This window comes from Aulonocara sp. 'chitande type north' Nkhata Bay, linkage group LG13 (genome assembly GCF_057382095.1).
Source record: "Aulonocara sp. 'chitande type north' Nkhata Bay isolate Kocher_YH1m ecotype deep benthic linkage group LG13, A_spYH_male_GT1.1, whole genome shotgun sequence".
NCBI lineage: Eukaryota > Metazoa > Chordata > Actinopteri > Cichliformes > Cichlidae > Aulonocara > Aulonocara sp. 'chitande type north' Nkhata Bay.
Window position 1 is genome coordinate 6,443,632 of NC_141356.1, and position 10,216 is coordinate 6,453,847.

A 10,216-nucleotide genomic window follows, 5' to 3' on the forward strand; every position below is an offset into this window, starting at 1 on the left:
TTTTTTTTGTCAATTTAACCTGCATCTGTTGGACATGACCACAGGCCAGCCTTTGCTCACCCCCATGCATCAGTGCGCTTTTGCGTTTGTCAAACTCGCTCAAAATCCTCATGCCCATTTTTCCTGCTTGTAACACATCAACTTTGGGGACAAAATGTTCACTTGCTCCCTAATATATCCCACCCACTAATAGGTGCCAGGATGAAGGATAATCAGTGTTATTCATTTGTCTTTCAGTAATAATGTATTTATTACTTAATCCCAAGGTTATATAATATATAAAGGTTAATGTTGGTGCTCCAAGTGTGCATATAGTGACATGTACGCATGTTAAGCATTGCTGCTGTGTCATCTTACATTATTCCCTTGGAAGAACCAGCCTGCTACACTTACACAGACTTGTACTGTAGTTGTTTGCCTGGCGGGCACAGGATATGATGTGTGATAATGCAGTGCATAGGGCCTCCAAACATAGGAAAACAAAAACAGCTCTATTGGTTTTCTTGCTTGTCATAGCTGTGTTTTGCCTCAGCATATGTCTCCCTATACAGAGGATGCCTTCCAGCCAATAGCTATCGCTCAGCTTCCCCAAAAAGACCTCTGAAGACTTACATCCCCCTCTAAGTACATAAAAGTAATGAACAAAAACCCCAACCTATTTTACTGAGCTCAACCCCATTCTGCTATTTCACAGTGGCTTACTGTCAACACATCCACACCTGAATTTCAGTCTGTGATGTGACACTATGAGCTAGCTTCTTGTGCTAAAAAGAAAGAAAGAAAAGAATAGAAGAAAGGACTTTGACATCTCGGTGAGTGACATGTCTGAATATTCCCTTTAACTTGTTTTCTCGACACAAGTATTGGCCCCTGCTGCGCTGCTGAATTTCTTTATGCATCAAATCCTTTGTTGGAATTGTGATGTGTGCCATCACAATGCCTAAGTCAGGTAAGTGTGAATATTACTGCGCTCTCTAACTCAAAGCTGCACTCTGGCTTTGGAGGGAGCCAAAAGCTGCCAATCTGTGTTGTTCTATGTATTTGACAACCCTCCCCCGTATCTCCCCTCCCACCCCCGCAGTCTCTCCTTGTTATTTATAGCTTCCTCTAATGATGACGCAACGCAGCACAACTGCAAGGGAGCAAAGCATCATGCGACGGTTTTAATGCAACAATCCGGTGGATTATGAGGCCTAAGAGGCTGCTGTTGCAGTATGTAACATCAAGGCTCGTACAACAGCCAGGCAGACAGGGAGGGAGGACTAGAACCAGCCAGCACCCTGCCCTCCCCTCCAGCCCATTCCTTCTCCCTTCTTTAGTGGAGAGAGAGGACAGGACAGCTGGGGACGGCATGGTGGGCCAAGGACCAGTGAGGATGGAGAGAGAGGATTGCAACAAGTAGACTATGCTACAGTAGGTGTTCGTTCTGGGTCTGTTAAATCCCACACAGCTGCCAATAACCAGTGTTCACTGCCGCTATAGGTCAAAAGGGATTTTTGATCCTGTAAACTTGACAAACTTTGCAAAGAGAACGGAAACTGCAATGGAAAATACACAGTACAATGTCATGTACCCACCCGTCTTCTCTTTTTTTTTTAATTAAAATGTAAAGAGAAGTTGATTTAAATGAAAGAAAATACATATGGTTATATTTTCTGTTGTTACATGTTTAAATGTGGCTACTTTCTTCTTAATATAGTGGTGGGCAGCAGGTTATTACTGTTAGTACTGTGGATTTCATATTGGCTTTTGGTCCTTAAATAATTATATTAATTTAAACAATTTATAAGTAATTACAATAATCAGATGAGAAATAAAAAAGGGATTTTATTTTTTGTTCTTTTTCTGTTTTATGTGATTATTATTATATTTGATTATTATTTTGTTATTATTTATTATTTTATCATTTAATTATTTTTATTATTTGATTTTTACTTTATTTGTTTTTAAATTAATATAGCGTTTTTGTTTTCTCTTTCATTTCATAAATTAAAAACAATGCTATTAATTTGTTGGTGGTTGATTGTTGGTTTTAGCAAACCCTGTCTGACTTAAAAAAAAACTTTTTCAAACACAACTCAGGGTGACTAAAAATATGTAATATATATATAAAATATATGCAATTGTAGCTGTGACAATGTGGAAAAGAAGCATGGAATAGTTGTGACAGTATCGTTGTTTTTTAACTGCATCTCTTATCTATTGTTCTGTTGGTGATTCATGTTTTTGCTCACTTCTTATCCAAATCGTAGCTTTTCATCATACGTGAAAGTTTGTATTTATCTTTTACAACACTTTTTCTTTCTCGTCTTTAATGACTTTGTTTCCCCCGCTTTCCCTCAGCAAGAATTTCTCTTTTCCGTAACCACCATTCGCCAACCACAATTAGCCAAGCTGCTCTGGGATTGCGCATCAGCCATGTGCTGCACACTGCTCTAGCTTAACCAACATCTTAAGCATTTTAGCCAACATAAAATCTGTTAATTTCTTTTGTCAGTTTCACAACCCTACCCCATGCTGTTTCACTTTTCTACAGTCTCCAACATGTGCATATTTATCTATGAGGTATGGTTTATGGTCTTAATTTTCCTTGCGTGGCAAGGGATTCAAATCCTGGCTGTGCCTGAGTACAATTTCTCATTTTAAACTCTACATTCCCTCAGTAGGAATTCAGTGCACTGACTGTATGCTCCAGAAAATCAATCTGTCACCAGTTTCATTTGTTTTCACCAGATGAGCTCTGGGAATCTCAGCCTGCAAATGTGCACTTGACTTGGAAAGGCTCTAAGCATATGGTCCAAGTGTGCAAATGTGACTTCTAAAATGGAGAAGCATTCAGAGGGCTCCTCTGGGTTCCCTTTCGGTGTGACAGAAATCAAAATCCTGGATAAAAGAAACATTGGGAGTTGGGAATAGCGACAGAAATGGCTACTCCTGTTCACCTACGATATGAAAACAGACAGTTATGTTAATGCATGACATAACATAGTTGGTAGTGGCTTTAAGTGTCAACAGCATGAACTGAGAGGTCTGATTTCATGCAGCCCTGCCTCCGGTTTCAGACTGAGGCTGTTTCCTGCTCTCAATACAGGAATGCCATCTAGTGGTTAAAATCAGTAAGTTTACATGTGGAACCGTATTGGAAAATAGCCCTTATGTACAACAGGTTATTAAACAGGATAGTGCATGAGCTTTGTGTTAATGGCTGCAACACAGCTGCAGCATAACATAGCACAAATGCAACACTTCCCTGCCAGTCACATGGTATTAACTTGGCAAAGTGCACCAAAAAAATCTCTCAAGTTCGCCCTCCTAAGACAGCCTATTTAACAGATCTTTATTAAGTAAAAGATTAGCCAGCTGAAGTAAATAAGTGTTCAAGATGGAGTTAAAACGAAACGCTAGGGTGGGCTTGAGCACCAGCCCCCAACCAAATGCAAATGTATGCAGGAATAACTGCTTCCCTTCTCTCTTCCTGTGATGCGTAACCATGAGGCAAGTCTATGGGCGAAGTTCATAAATGTTTGTCCCGCTGTAACATATTGAGTTAGCTGCAGTTATTTAACCTGCACTCGTTGCAGAGATTGTGCCCCAACACTGTTTTTGTCTGCGAGGCCTGATGAATATGCATTTCTTCCCTCTCCCTGTCTTTAATGCCTAAGCGCTTCCTCAACCACACACACACAGTGATACATTTGTGCACAATACAAATCGTCATGCATATAGTGCTATTGATATACAGATAACTTTGCAAAATACCTATTAGAGCTCTCTACTTTAAAGATTAGGATGAAAACGTTCCTTTTTGAAAAAGCGTATATAACCGCGAACCCTTCCTTCATTATGCTGCAATAAGGTCTAAGCTGCTGTGGGCGGCTGAGTGTTTCTTCTTCACCCACCTTTTTTCACTGTGTGCTTCTACAGCAATCTGCATTTGATTTTTAGTTATTATTGATCTCTGGCTTTTTTTCTACAGCATGTCTGTTGTCCTGTCACCCTCCGCTCACCCCCAACTGGTCGTGGCAGATGGCTGCCCCTCCCTGAGCCTGGTTCTGCCAGAAGTTTCTTCCTTATAAAAAGGGCTTTTTTCCTTTCCACTGTCACCAAGTGCTTCTCATAAGGGGTCTTCTGATTGTTGTCATCTGAGCTCTATGTTGTTTATTGCAGGGTTTTTAACTGCTGTTGGAATTTGGAGCTATATAAATAAAATTGAATTGAATTTATTATGTAAGATTTTTCTTGATGATGATGATACTAATTAAAAGTGTAATAGTAAGTAAACAGCCAGATATGCCAAAAAGATCACCAAGAGAACAGAACACATAAATGCGTCATCAAATGCACAATTGTGTTTTTAAACAGAAAAATAAAAGGAAAGTAGATGATAGATGTGTTACATAATTAACTGAGTGGAATGATAAGTTGAAATGGAGGAAACAGTGAAATATGTGTCTCTAAAAGGTTGATTCTGTTCATCTGGACGTAGCGTTTTGTGGGAGAAATGTTTCGTCACTCATCCAAGTGACTTCTTCAGTCTCAGCTGACTGCAGGTTTCCCCAATCTTATAAACAGCATCATTAGGACGCTACAACACAGAGCGAACACCATCCCCACTGACACAGCGGCCAGGGAGGCAGAAGAACGGCACATCAAGAAGGCCCTGAGTAAATGTGGTTATCCCAGCTGGACTTTTGTCAAAGCTGGAAAGGCACCTAAAGAAAGCTCCAGCCGATCCAGGAGAGATCGCCCAAGCGAAAACCTGTAGTGATCCCATATGTGCCAGGAGTATTGGAGCAGTTGAGACGCATTTTTTCTAAACACCGGGTCTCTGTGGCATTTAAACCCCAAAACACGCTGCGCCAAAAACTGGTCCACCCCAAGGATCGGGTCCCCCGACACAAACAGAGTAACATAGTGTACGCTGTTAAGTGCCAGGAGGATTGCCAGGATTTATACATCGGGGAAACCAAACAACCTCTGGCGAAGGCACAACACAGAAGAGCTACCTCATCAGGCCAGGACTCTGCAGTCTATTTACACCTACAGGCCAGTGGACACTCTTTCAAGGATGAGGATGTACACATCCTGGACAGGGAGGAACTCTGGTTTGAGCGCGGAGTCAAGGAGGCCATTTACGTGAAAAGGGAAAGACCATCTCTGAATCGAGGAGGGGGCCTAAGTGTACATCTTTCACCATCTTACAATGCTGTGATTGCAGCCATTCCCCAACTCTCTGTGAATGGTACTCATGGCCATTGATCAGTGGTCTTTGATCAGTGGGTTTTGGTCAGTGATTGTTTCTCTATATATTGTGATCTCACACTGAATGTAGGTGGGTTAGCTATCAGTTAGCTATGACCAGAAGACAAAAAGACTACACATCCAAGCCAAATGGTGGAACAGATAGTTTAGATCAGTGGTGTCCAACATGAGGCCTGTGGGCCAGAATTGGCCATCAAAGACAGCCTAATGGATAGTTTTGATAAAATATGAAGGAATTTCTGTATCTTGCTGATACAGAACTTCCAATTGACCATTCAGACTACATCATATTAAATAAGTAATGTATTTCTGTAATTTTACTGCTTATAATGTATCCCTAAAGAGTTATGCTGACAGATTTATTGGATTTACTACAATAGCATTTCTTTATTATGTAGAAAAACTGAGACTCACTGTTGAAACTACACTTCTTATTCTTATATTAAAATATCTCAGGGATTAAATGTGTGGGTGAGTTTCACTGGTCCTGCCCACATCCGATCAAAGTGGGCTGTGTGTGTCGTTGTAAAGTGAGTTTGACATTCCTGGTTTAGAGGAAGAATTGAACAGACAAATCTGAGTGTGGTTTATGGCTGTTGTTGCTGACTTAACTTGTGTTTCGAGTCAATGGGTAAAATGAAATTTATCTTTCAAGATGTCAGCGCCCCGACATTAAAATTGTGTGTGGAAAAATAAATACTAATAAATTAGTTTTGCATGTTTTTAAGAATTGTGCAAAGCACTCATACGCATATCTAACAGTTAGAATTTGAAATGAGCAATTGCAATCTTATTTTATTTGAGATAAAATGTTTATTCCATCTGGCTAATTGCACTGCCCTCAGCTCCACCATCTGTTACCCAGGTGAGGCAAAAAGACTCCCCTCCACACGTCTGCATCCTGTCCAGGTGAGTAACTCTCGTGCTCGTGCAGTAAACACAGTTTCCATTTATTTTCTTGTGATTCTGAATCCTCCTGATATTACTCCAGGTCTACCCACACAGCACTTGTCATGCTAAATAAAATTGAAAGAGGTACAAGGAGTACACAGTTGCCTAGTAGCAAATGTTTTACTGTGGGCTTTGTGTGTGTTCAAAGTGTTTGTGTAGTTCCCAAAATACTGGCCAAAGGGACCAAACATGTTCCTTTTTCATTTTTTATAATGAGGTAGTGGAAAAACAGATGCCAGTGTTTGCTTGTTCGGGGTGGGGGTGGGGGGGTGAAGGTGAAAGCAGGGCGGGCCTTTGGGAGTGCTAAAGAGACTTGGTGGTAAAGCTTCAACTTAAAGACACTGCAAGTAACAAATACTACCAGGAAGCTGTTATTTACAACAAGCTGCAACTATTGTTCCTTCTGTTTTAGATCTATACTGGGAGGAAATGGATTTTGTGATTTTAATGAGATTTTTTTATTATCCTTTATCCATCAAAGTAAAAACGTTTTTGCACACTTCTGTGAATTTCTGTGAACAATAGTGCCCGGTAGAGTGTTCACAATGCTGAGGGATCTAGGACTCAACAGCCGTCTGTGTGCATGTGTGCATGGGTGTTGGACTTCCTCACCGGCAGAACTCAGGTGGTGAGGATGGGTAGGTGCGTCTCCGACAGCATCACTATCAGCACGGGAGCGCCAAAGGGGTGTGTCCTCTCACCACTGCTCTACTCCCTCTACACTTCAGACTGTGTGGGCACCCATGGCTCCAATACCATTGTGAAGTTTGCTGATGACACAGTGGTGTTGGGCGCCATCTCCAACAACAATAAGGTGGCCTACATGGATGAAGTGAAGAATCTGGCATCGTGGTGCCAGCATAACCACCTCCAGCTGAACGTCGGCAAGACCAAGGAGCTGAGCTGGTAGTGGACTTCAAAAGGAGTCAGCACAGAGACTACAAGCCCATTATTATTTCACTAGCTGGGACCACATCCTTGGTAACGATGGGCGATGAGGGAGTATTAACTGGTGCTGCGGTTTGGGGAAGGCCTCGAAGGGGACTGGTGACGGCTCCCGGCCCGGGCAGATCGCCATGTACTAACGAGAAGTGAATGAAGGAAAGGGAGAGAGGAAAAGAGAGGGAAAATGGGGGGGAAGTGTGGGGCATGAAAATGAGAAGAGCAAGTATTGGTGAAGGGGGGCTTTTATAGCCTGAGGCCGGAGGGGGCGTGAAGGAGGAGTGGTTCCGCTCCTGAAATTCAGATGATATCTCCACTAATGGAGCTCAAGTGGAGAGGGTGCAGTCCATCAAGTATCTCGGTGTCCACATCTCCTCAGACCTGACCTGGTCTGCCCACATTCAGGTCCAGTCCAAAAAGGCTGGGCAGTGCCTGTACCACCTACGACAACTGAGGAAGTTCAGGGTCTCTCCAGGGATCCTCAGGACTTTCCACATTCTCATATCATCCTGCTCCTTCTGGCTTCACAACAGCACAAGACACTTTAACACCCTACCCACGCAATGTACACAAGCTGTAAATTTCCAGCTTGCTTTATTTTATTTTATCTTTATTTATATAATGTATATAACTCACCCACTTGCTGCACATAATGTCCTCTTTGTATACAGTGGGGCAAAAAAGTATTTAGTCAGCCACCGATTGTGCAAGTTCCCCCACCTAAAATGATGACAGAGGTCAGTAATTTGCACCAGAGGTACACTTCAACTGTGAGAGACAGAATGTGAAAAAAAAATCCATGAATCCACATGGTAGGATTTGTAAAGAATTTATTCGTAAATCAGGGTGGAAAATAAGTATTTGGTCAATAACAAAAATACAACTCAATACTTTGTAACATAACCTTTGTTGGCAATAACAGAGGTCAAACGTTTACTATAGGTCTTTACCAGGTTTGCACACACAGTAGCTGGTATTTTGGCCCATTCCTCCATGCAGATCTTCTCGAGAGCAGTGATGTTTTGGGGCTGTCGCCGAGCAACACGGACTTTCAACTCCCGCCACAGATTTTCTATGGGGTTGAGGTCTGGAGACTGGCTAGGCCACTCCAGGACTTTCAAATGCTTCTTACGGAGCCACTCCTTTGTTGCCCGGGCGGTGTGTTTTGGATCATTGTCATGTTGGAAGACCCAGCCTCGTTTCATCTTCAAAGTTCTCACTGATGGAAGGAGGTTTTGGCTCAAAATCTCACGATACATGGCCCCATTCATTCTGTCCTTAACACGGATCAGTCGTCCTGTCCCCTTGGCAGAAAAACAGCCCCATAGCATGATGTTTCCACCCCCATGCTTCACAGTAGGTATGGTGTTCTTGGGATGCAACTCAGTATTCTTCTTCCTCCAAACACGACGAGTTGAGTTTATACCAAAAAGTTCTACTTTGGTTTCATCTGACCACATGACATTCTCCCAATCCTCTGCTGTATCATCCATGTGCTCTCTGGCAAACTTCAGACGGGCCTGGACATGCACTGGCTTCAGCAGCGCAACACGTCTGGCACTGCGGGATTTGATTCCCTGCCGTTGTAGTGTGTTACTGATGGTGACCTTTGTTACTTTGGTCCCAGCTCTCTGCAGGTCATTCACCAGGTCCCCCCGTGTGGTTCTGGGATCTTTGCTCACCGTTCTCATGATCATTTTGACCCCACGGGATGAGATCTTGCGTGGAGCCCCAGATCGAGGGAGATTATCAGTGGTCTTGTATGTCTTCCATTTTCTGATGATTGCTCCCACAGTTGATTTTTTTCACACCAAGCTGCTTGCCTATTGTAGATTCACTCTTCCCAGTCTGGTGCAGGTCTACAATACTTTTCCTGGTGTCCTTCGAAAGCTCTTTGGTCTTGGCCATGGCGGAGTTTGGAGTCTGACTGTTTGAGGCTGTGGACAGGTGTCTTTTATACAGATGATGAGTTCAAACAGGTGCCATTCATACAGGTAACGAGTGGGGGACAGAAAAGCTTCTTACAGAAGACGTTACAGGTCTGTGAGAGCCAGAGATTTTCCTTGTTTGAGGTGACCAAATACTTATTTTCCACCCTGATTTACGAATAAATTCTTTACAAATCCTACCATGTGGATTCATGGATTTTTTTTCACATTCTGTCTCTCACAGTTGAAGTGTACCTCTGGTGCAAATTACTGACCTCTGTCATCATTTTAAGTGGGGGAACTTGCACAATCGGTGGCTGACTAAATACTTTTTTGCCCCACTGTATACTCATTCACTGTATATAAAGTTCTGTCTCTCTTTTTTGCACAGTCGAGGAATCAGGTCACATTTCACTGCGTGTTATATCTGTATAACTATGCATGTGACAAATGAAGAATCTTGAATCTTCTTCTTTCAGCTGCTCTCTTTAGGGGTCACCACAGTGGACCATCTGCCTCCATTTGACCTCGTCTCCTTGTCCTCCTCTGCCACGCCAATGCTCTGCCTGTCCTCCTTCACTACATCCATCAATCTTCTCTGTGGTCATCCTCCTTCGTTTTCCTCCTGCCTGGGAGCAACATCTTCAGCATTCTGTGTCCAGTATATCCAGTATCCTTCCACTGCAAGTGTCCAAACCTGTCCTAGAACCAGGTTTTGACTTTTTGTTCTGCTTAGGGGTTTTGTAGTTTTATTTTTTGATAAGCACGTCATGGTCCTGGGTCAGTTTACGTTCAGTTATCACTCTTCCTGTGTTTGTTGTTCTGTGTGTGTTGCCTTTAGTTTTGCTTCCTGTGTCTCATCTTCTGTGATTTCATTCACCGGTGTCTCATCCTGCCCAGCTGTCTCCACTTCCCATAACCAACGTCCTGTGTATATATTGTCTCAGTCTCCCTTTTTCCTTTGTCATGGTGTCAGTTCAGTTTTCCTTCATGTCTCGCAGCTCCAGGATTAGGTCTCAGAGTCTGGTTAGTTTTAAGTTTCTTTCTGTACCTTTTTTTTCCTAACTTTGGATTTTATTCAAATCAACCTAAAATGTCTAACCTTTTGCTAATAAATTTTCCCCTTGAATTTG